The sequence below is a fragment of the Macrobrachium rosenbergii genome, chromosome 53 (genome assembly GCF_040412425.1).
Source record: "Macrobrachium rosenbergii isolate ZJJX-2024 chromosome 53, ASM4041242v1, whole genome shotgun sequence".
In the NCBI taxonomy this organism is placed as follows: Eukaryota; Metazoa; Arthropoda; class Malacostraca; order Decapoda; family Palaemonidae; genus Macrobrachium; species Macrobrachium rosenbergii.
The window spans coordinates 40,371,952-40,381,951 of NC_089793.1; the positions used below are offsets into that span (position 1 = coordinate 40,371,952).

At 34.6% G+C, this 10,000-nt stretch overlaps 1 protein-coding gene across 1 annotated transcript in view; it reads left to right on the forward strand.

The window, feature by feature from the left end:
- LOC136834412 (uncharacterized) overlaps positions 1–10,000 on the forward strand; it is a 346,463-nt gene that overhangs the window by 87,624 nt on the left and 248,839 nt on the right. The gene's annotated exons all lie outside the window — the stretch shown is intronic.

Below are 10,000 nucleotides of genomic sequence, written 5' to 3' on the forward strand. Positions count from 1 at the left end.
TTCTTTTACTGTTGCTATTATTCAAGTTTCAAGGCAGAGGTATTAGAAAGCGGTACATTTTCCGGACAACAAAGATGTCATTACGAATTTAGTCTTTCAGAAGTACAATCATTGTGTGTGCGGAAAATAGACACAAGGTAATCATGGAACCTGAAATATATATATATATATATATATATATATATATATATATATATATATATATATATATATATATATATATATATATATATATATATATATATATGTATGTGTGTGTGTGTAATATGTGTATATATATATATATATATATATATATATATATATATATATATATGTATATATATACATATGTATATATATACATAAATATATACACGTTGTAATGGTAAAGATTTTTTGGACGAACATGAAGACAACAAATATTGCTATGTTTACCAAGTTACTTATCTACACACAACATTCAAGATACGTACAATTTTTAAAATGAACTCGTTTCCCTTGACAATGGTTGGTCACGAAGAAAATACAATACGGTGGTCACTGCCACATTCATACTGTACCTTGCAGATATTGGATGAACTTCGTGCAGTTATCTCCATCACTTTAGCGTTTTACCATTCACCTCCAACCTGCACGCACTGGCTTTCTTTTTGGATAGCATATTAAAAGCATTTCCTTTCCAATATTTTTTACACAATCTTTCAGTACTTTATAAGTCTTCTTCGCCTTCCTTCTCCCCAGCACCCCTGAATAAAGAAACGAGTTCTTCACCCATATATAGTCGTTCATTCTCTCGTCATGAGCGAACCATCCCAAAACTCCCATCCATCCTTTCATATAAGCTAACCGTCTCCCCTCTAAATTTGCGCATCACCAGACTTCTCACGCTGTGACTCTTCTAACGCCAGCTAAACTGCACAAACAGTTCACCTTATTAACTTCAATCTTTTTCATTCACTTTCAAAATCTGTACTTCAATCTGTACTTTCAATCATTCTAAACCTAGTCTCCATGGACAATTTGAGTCTATTTATAATCTTTTGCACAGACCCTACTGCCTTCCTTGCTTCTCCTATTCTGAGACTTTGCTTTTCTCTCATCCAAATATCTATACGTGTCAACCACTTCCATGCTTCCACCCTTGTTAATATTTATTGCTCCATCTTCCTGAAATCCATTTATTCTCATAACCTTACTTTTGCTTACATTTCTCTCAAGTATTTCTTCTTACAAACACTACGAAACTCTTTAATCAGTTACTGCAGTTTCTCTTCACTTTCCCAATCAGTAGGCCATCTACAAACATCAGCCACTCTACATTTTATTCATGACTTATTTTCTTATACAACAACTTCACTTTCATTTCCCAAATTTCCTGCACCAATACATCAATAAAGATACTGAACATCAATGGAGACATAACACCCATGTCTCAGACCGAATTTTACGCCAAACCAGTTCCTCTCCCATCTACACATTTGAACACACGCGTCACTTCCATTATATAAACAATTAATCGCTATCATACTGTCTTCTATACCATAATAGTCACCACCATCAACACTGATTTTCTCTTGATTCTAATATAAACTTTCTATAGTTCCATATGTGACATAGAGCTTTTTTCAATTTACTTTTTCAAGTTGAACACTTGATCCATAAACACTTCCTTTATAAATTTAATAGCTCTCAAACTGTCTTCTATACCATAACAGTCACCACCATCAACACTGATTTTCTGTTGATTATAGCAAAAACTTTCTGTAAGATCATATTTGTCTGAGAGTTTTTTCCATTTATTTTGAAACTTACTGCATAACTTGATCCACAAACGCTTCCATTATATATACATTTAATAACTTTCAAACTGCATAATGTAGTTCAACTATCAGTCCATTTGTCACTTCTTGCTCAAAACCCTACCATGCACATTCCTTGTTGACACTGAACCATTATAATCCATACAGTCTCCTCAATCACCTCTCAATCACACTGTCATCGCCCAACCGCTGCATCTCACTTTTAATTCTGTCAGTTTCTATCAACTTTCCAGTCCTGAACCTCTTAATTGGTCTCCTTTTGTTCTCATCAGTCACTAACAATCAATCTCAACCTTGTGCAATCCATTCTACTCATGGGTCACTGAGCTCTTCCATAATCAGAAAATCTCTGAAATACTTCACTGGCCTCTGAATACGGTCGATTCAGACGGACTTTTTCCATCGGCATATGTTATTCTGAGAACCATTAACTGTTTATTAACATATATATATATATATATATATATATATATATATTTATATATATATATATATATATATATATATATATATATATATTATATAAAAAGACAACTGGAAGATGAAGGACAGGAAAGGCATAGGTAGTAGGATATGTATTACATTTCTGCATTTGTTAATTTTTACGTATTCAGAAGATTAGAGTTCTGAGTAAGTAATTAAAATATGAGTGTGGCTTGTCTTTCCTGAAGCTACCATGTTTAATGACATGGCTTTTGTTGAAATTGAAATATATATATATATATATATATATATATATATATATATATATATATATGATCATCATGATCATATATAAATATGTGATAAAAAATATCATATATATATATATATATATATATATATATATATAATATATATATATATATATATATATAATATATATATATATATATATATAATATATATATATATATATATATATATATATATATATATATATATATATATATATATACATAAAAGATAGGTAGATATATCGGGTATGCGGTTTGTACATGTACAGTAGTTTTTGCTGACTCCTGCGGTTTGCCCTAGACGCGTGGCGTGCTATTAATCGTATAATTAATCATATATATTTCGAAAGGGGTAAAAATACATTATTGTGTTGCTCTCCTAACTCTGTTAGACACGATCTCACTTTGGAAATGCTTCGAATATAATTGTAGACTATTGTTTTCTTTTCTGTAAGCATTTTTATTTCTGATATTTCTCAGTCATTGGTTTGAGTAAACTCTAACAATGAACTAGTAACGTACCCAGTACTACTGCTACTACTATCGAGAACGTGAGCCTATGTGGTATTTTATCCTAATCCTTCGGGCCAGCCGTATAAGAGCTGAAAGTCAGCTCAGTGGTCTGGTTAAGCTACTTTAATACTAATACTACTACTGCTACTACTATCGTCTTAACGGATATCAGTTGGTGATCAATATTATCAATTTCAGTAAAAAGCAATAGAGAACTCAGAGCCGTACTTCAATGGACACAATACTAATAAAGCTCATTTTCTCTGCTAATTCTTTCTTAATTTTAATTCTGGTCGTGGGCGTAGAATAAGAGGAGATACTAATTACCATCCTTTAGAGCTATTCGGCCGACAATATCTCGTTTCCAGTTCCATTTGAAATTTACATAATTAATTTTCAGTCAAACAATTTAACAACCACAAGGCAGAGCAAAGTTTCTGAAGCTCTACCACTTTTTTTTTAATTTTTAGTAACTTTCGTTTTTCTGTACATGAAGATACAATCAATATTTTTAAAGCCTAAATAAAGTGCAGTTTCGATTACTACAACATGTTTTCACATCCACACATACATGCATGCACGTGAACTCATGCACAAGCGCTTTACACGCACATACACACAGACACTCATTAACGAACACATAAAGGTGATCAAATATTCTCAAACAGAAAATATTTGACCACAGAAACTACCCATCACAGAATCAGTATTCCTTTCTCACGACATGCTTTCGAAGGTTAAATCTTGACAGTAACAATCTAAAAGTTCAGGTAAAATTGTAAAATGCACTACACCGAAAATCACGAAATTCAGTCCCAGAGACTGGCACACCGAGTCAACAGTCAACAGACAACACAATAACATGTGATATTTTCAAAATACAGACTTGTGATGACCGTCCAAATTAGCCAGCATTTGTGAGTCGTATGTAAAAGCGATTTTAGTGGTGCTCGCCATTCGCTTGGCAATACCTTTTGGTGTATACATTTTCAAATTCTGTAAGTTTCATACTTACAAGTAACTAACAAAGGATAGCCAATAAATTAAATAATCAGTATTATTATTTCGTGGCCAATGTATTCATACTGAACAAGGCTAATATTGGTAATTAATTTTCTGATGAGAATTTTCACCGACAAAAATTGCCCATATATAAAGAGATAAACAGAATAAAGCAAAAATTGAGAACACGGGAAAAGAAAAGAGGCATATAAATGCAAAATACATGGAAATCTGTTAAAAAATCCAGGCGAGAAAACCCATCACCCAATGAAACCCACCGGAAGCGAAGATCCTAATGACCGGATGACTGCTGGAAAGAATAATGTACCAGACAGACCGACTCACTGATTGCCTGAGTGACAGAAAGCCAGGAATCAGGAGAAAAATCTAAGTCCGATTTTCCTTTAACAGAGCTGGGATGTGACGCGCCGGGCAACGAAGGATGGAATTCTTCAATATTTTACAAAGTGTTCGTTTCCTTGACTGCCATTCGTTCGGAAGATTGACATCTACTCTTGAGAGTATCGCAAGGAGTGTCCGAATTGAAACAGAAAAATAATGCAGTTTTGGGAATTTTAAGTCTGATATTCAATGGGAGTCCCGACACCAGTTGAATAAGTCAGGCTTCAGTTTTTCACATTCCTGTTTCTTACCATAAGTTCCTGATAGCGGAATCTCACTGCGCCATTTAATCGCGCCAAATTCGGTCTTCAATGGCTACAATTCTTAATGCCGGCACCTACGCCTGTCCTTTAATGCCATGTGACACAAAGTTCCTTATTTATAGCTAACTGAGGTACTCGATACATCTTTCTTTTTCTTGATTTTTTCTTATCTTGAAATCCCAAGCTGCGTTCTTTTACAACGTAAATTTTCAGAATACAAATTTAGACGCTGAGCTGGATACATCAGTGAAGTGATATAAAGGAATTGTTTTACACTCTTTGGGAATTATTATTATTGTATTACTATTATTATTTTTTTTTTTGGGGGGGGATGCGTCTATCACAGTCATCCTATTCGACTGGGTGGTTTTTATAGTGTGGGGTTCCAGGTTGCATCCTGCCTCCTTAGGAGTCCATCACTTTTCTCACTATGTGCGCTGTTTCTAGTAGCACACTTTTCTGCATGAGTGCTGGAGCTACTTCGGCATCTAGTTTTTCCGGATTCCTTCTCAGGGATCTTGGGATCGTGCCTAGTGTTCCTATGATTATGGGTACAATTTCCACTGGCATGTTCCATATCCTTCTTATTTCGATTTTCAGGTCTTGATATTTATCAGTTTCTTCTTTCTCATCTACTCTGGTGTCCCATGGTATTGCGACATCAATGAATGATACTTTCCTCTTGATTTTGTCAATCAGCGTCACGTCTGGTCTATTGGCACGTATCTGTTCTGATGCCATAGTCCCAGAGGATCTTTGCCTGATCGTTTTCTATCACTCCCTCAGGTTGATGTTCGTACCACTTGTTACCGCAAACTAGCTGGTGTTTCTTGCACAGGCTCTAATGGAGGGCTTTTGCTACTGAATCATGCCTCTTTTTGTACTGGTTCTGTGCAAGCGCCGGACATTCGCTTACTATGTGGCTTATGGTCTCGTCTTTCATACTGCACTTCCTGCACATGGGTGAGATGTTATTTCCATCTACTGTTCTTTGGACATATCTGGTTCTTAGGGCCTGATCTTGTGCCGCTGTTAGCATTCCTTCTGTTTCCTTCTTGAGTTCTCCCCTCTGAAGCCATTATTATTATTGTTATTGTTATTATTATTATTATTATTATTATTATTATTATTAGGATGAGCAGGGTGCTTGCTACAAGCCCGAAAAGCCCAATAAGGAAACGGGTGCAACAGGAAAATAAAATAAAGAAGTAATGAATAAATTAAATAAAGGAAAAATGCGAAAAATAATCAAAACCCTGAAACGAAACTAACGTGAGCCAGCTCAGTAAAATATGTGCTTGTACTGTACCTAGTTTGAACTTCTGAAGCTCAAACAAAATTCCTACAAAGCTGCCGTATTGATCTTCACAGGAACAAGGCAAGACGTTAAATACTTTATATATCCAGTAACACGCAGTGGATCATACAGTGTTGGAAGATCTGAATGCAAAGTACGATCTAAAATATAAAGTATTACATAGTATAGAAAATGAGCTATTAAAATTGCGGGGCCAGGGATGAAGAACTGGAATAAACAAATTTACTGGAAGTCAAGTTTTATCTAACAACTGTAGGGGCTGCATTCAAAACACGGCAGAATAAAAGAATTATACAATTTCCCCAAGGAAAACATTCTAAAAATGCCAGTTGTTTGTGGAACTGAAAAAAGGATGGGCCGGATATGATTGCACTAAAGTGAATTTCGTCACGAATGATAGCTAGAATTTTCCATAAACAATGCCAATAATAATGGTTATGTTGGGGGTGGGCGGGGTTCCAGTAACCTATTCTTTCTAACAATTGTCCATCGAAATTTGTATTAATGCGGTTATATTCCCTATAATTTGCGCCATCCACTAATTTCAACTAACCATTTGTTAAAGAGAACCTGCAACCATAGGTCTAGAGTCAGAAGATGCGATCGAAGTAAATACTGTACCATCCTCTGCTTAAGTTAAAAGTTAAGTATACCTTAGTTTAACCAGACCTCTGAGCTGATTAACAGCTTTCCTAGGGCTGACCCGAAGGATTAGATTTATTTTACGTCGTTAAGAACCAACTGGTTACCTAGCAACGGGACCTACAGCTTATTGTGGAATCCGAACCACACTATGACGAGAAATGAATTTCTATCACCAGAAATAAATTCCTCTAATTCTTCATTGGCCGGTAGGAGAGTCGAACGCTGGACCAACAGCGTGCTAGCTGAGAGCTCTACCCACCCTTCCAACTCTGCATAAGCAACTAACATGTTTCCTAAGCCAAACAACATAAACGGACCAAGAACAATACCCAGAAGAACTCTGGGATCACATATTTGTGGTCACTTTAGTGTCCGTCAAAAATTAATTTCTGAACTTTGTTAGTCAAAATTTTATGATTATATTATAAAGATGATGCTCCTTCAACTCCCATTTTTCAAAGTTTGAAAACTACGGCATCATGGTTGACAGAATAAAAAAAAACAGCACTAAAGTCAAGGCCAACCATTCGAACTTTATAAGTTCCACTAAAGTCAAGGCCAACCATTCGAACTTTATAAGTTCCTCATTGGGAGGGTGGGTTCCGTACTCAGCTAGCACTCTGCTGGCCCCGCGTTCGATTCTCCGACCGACCAATGAAGAATTAGAGGAATTCAGTTTTGGTAATAGAAATTCATTTCTCGTCATAATGTGGTTCGGATTCCACAATAAGCTGTAGGTTCCGTTGCTAGGTAACCAATTGGTTCTTGGCCACGTAAAATAAATCTAATCCTTCGGGCCACCCCTAGGAGAGCCGTTAATCGGCTCAGTGGTCTGGTTAAACTAAGGTATACTTAACTTTTCGAACTTAATAAACAGAATCTAAGGATTTCTGTACAACACTGGAAATTGAAAGACAAGCACCACGTACATCCAGATCCTTGCGAAAGCCAGTCTAAAGTAGGGAACAGAGGATTATTTTCATCACTGGAAATCTAACTTTCTGTTAACAGACGATCAAAAACTTTAGATAACACTGACGTTATAGATTTTTGGTAGTAACTGCCCACATTTAGCTAATGAGGTTGACATTACCAATTCTCTACTACCACGGAATGTAAAATAACACCTTAGTTTCAGTGCAAAAGATTAATTTTTCCCTGCGATATCGCAGACTACATACGCATGAAAAACCATAAACAAGAAAATGAAGATACCTTAGGTAAAAACCAAGGTAACAAAACAAAAAGGAGTGAAAAGAAAGTAAAGAATAACGACATAAAATTATGTTAAAAAATCTTATGCAACTGTTTAAACACCCAGATGAACCGCATAACAAACATCGACCAGAATGAATTCATTTTAATATGATAATAATATAAAAATATGAATTAATTAACCCGAAGGAACATTACACCTGTTGCTCCCAACACTCAGCGACTAAAGGACGTCAACACAATCTCTCGGGACAAAAATAAGCTGATGACGGGGAAGAACAACAACAACAACAACAGCCAAGAAGGGAAGAAGCAAAGGCCCTTTAATTAAGAGAGGTGGAATAAAGTATGAAAGGACTCGGGTACGCGCTGACACACGAGACAGAGTCCTTCAAGGACAACAGGGCCCCAACAATAACGACAGATAATGAAATTTGGGTGGAATATTGCTCGTGCGTGTCCTCCCTTCCACTGCAGAGGAAATGGATATCAGGAATAAGCGATAATTTCAAGAATAGGAATATAAATGGTTTGATGGATAACGGTATGAGAGTCAGATAAATAAAGCATACACAAACACTAGATATATACAGTATATATATATACACTCAATGTATATATATATATATATATATATATATATATATATATATATATATATATGTATATATATATATATATATATATATATATATATATATATACTCGTGTATATATATATATATATATATATATATATATATATATATATATATATATATATATATATATACATATATGTATGTATGTGTGTATAACTGAATTAAGAAAATATGGAACGTGAAGATAAAATCACGAAGGAAGAGAAGCAATGAGTGCTGCAAAATTCGACTTATAGTCCTTTACTTAGCAGCTAAGTAAAGGACTATAAGTCACAAGGCCTTGCAGCACTCCACTTTTTCTTTCTATCGAGGATTTTGTCTTTTATTTTATTTATATTTATATATATATATATATATATATATATATATATATATATATATATATATATATATACATACACATACACACACATATATATATACATACATACATGCATGTATTTTTTTCCACCATACACCTTTCCATTTTGAGTGCATGGCTATATGAGTTAGTCTTCCGCTTCTCAACAGGTCGTTTTGGGATGGAGCTGCTAGCCCTACGCCTTTCTCAACTATACTAGCGACCCAGGTAAATCATTTAGTCTATTGGTGATCGTACCCTTTCGCTTAGTGAGGCAAGCGTTCTAACCACAGGATCACGTGAAATCTATTATACCTCTGACATACACTTAAGTTCGAGCAAAGACATGAGACTAATATGACTGCAAAGTTGTCACTCTTTGACAAACAGCACCTTGACACGGATTACCCCCCACTAAGTCTAATCGCGCCTTTAAATCACCATAAACACTTCACAGAAGAAAGAAAATGTCCACCTCAAGCATTTACATACTCTATATGAGGAGTTTTCGTGCTTCGGCTTCTCATGAAGATTGTTTTTTATTCAATTAAATTTAATAAACGTCATAATTATGGACGTAATAGGTAGGAAAGAAGAAAGGTCACGTGCCAAAATGGACTGGTAGTAAAGGGAAGGCGGTAAAGGAAAAGCATTTAAAAATTTCTACGTTGCAGCGTGAGAGACTGATGGAAGATCATTAAAACTATTAGGAATATCATTAAGAGCAAATCAAGAAAGGAAAATTGAATTCCTATATGAAATAAAACGGAATAAAAAATATGGTTCAAGACTTACATCAGGTTTACAAAAAAAAAAAAATCTAAGAGAATGCAAAAACACAAAAATATGGTTAGTTTTAAGAATGTAAATGCAGACCCTACACTTAGAAAAGAAAAAATTACGATTTGCCTACAACACAGGATTATCTCTATGAATCAGTTTCTTCATTCATACTCCTCCAAAGATGTGTGATATTTACATACATACATGCATACACATCTGTATATATATCTGCACACACACATATATATATATAGTATATATATATATATATATATATATATATATATATATATATATATATATATATATATATATATATATATATATATATATATACATCGTCACTGCTAGTCCACTGAA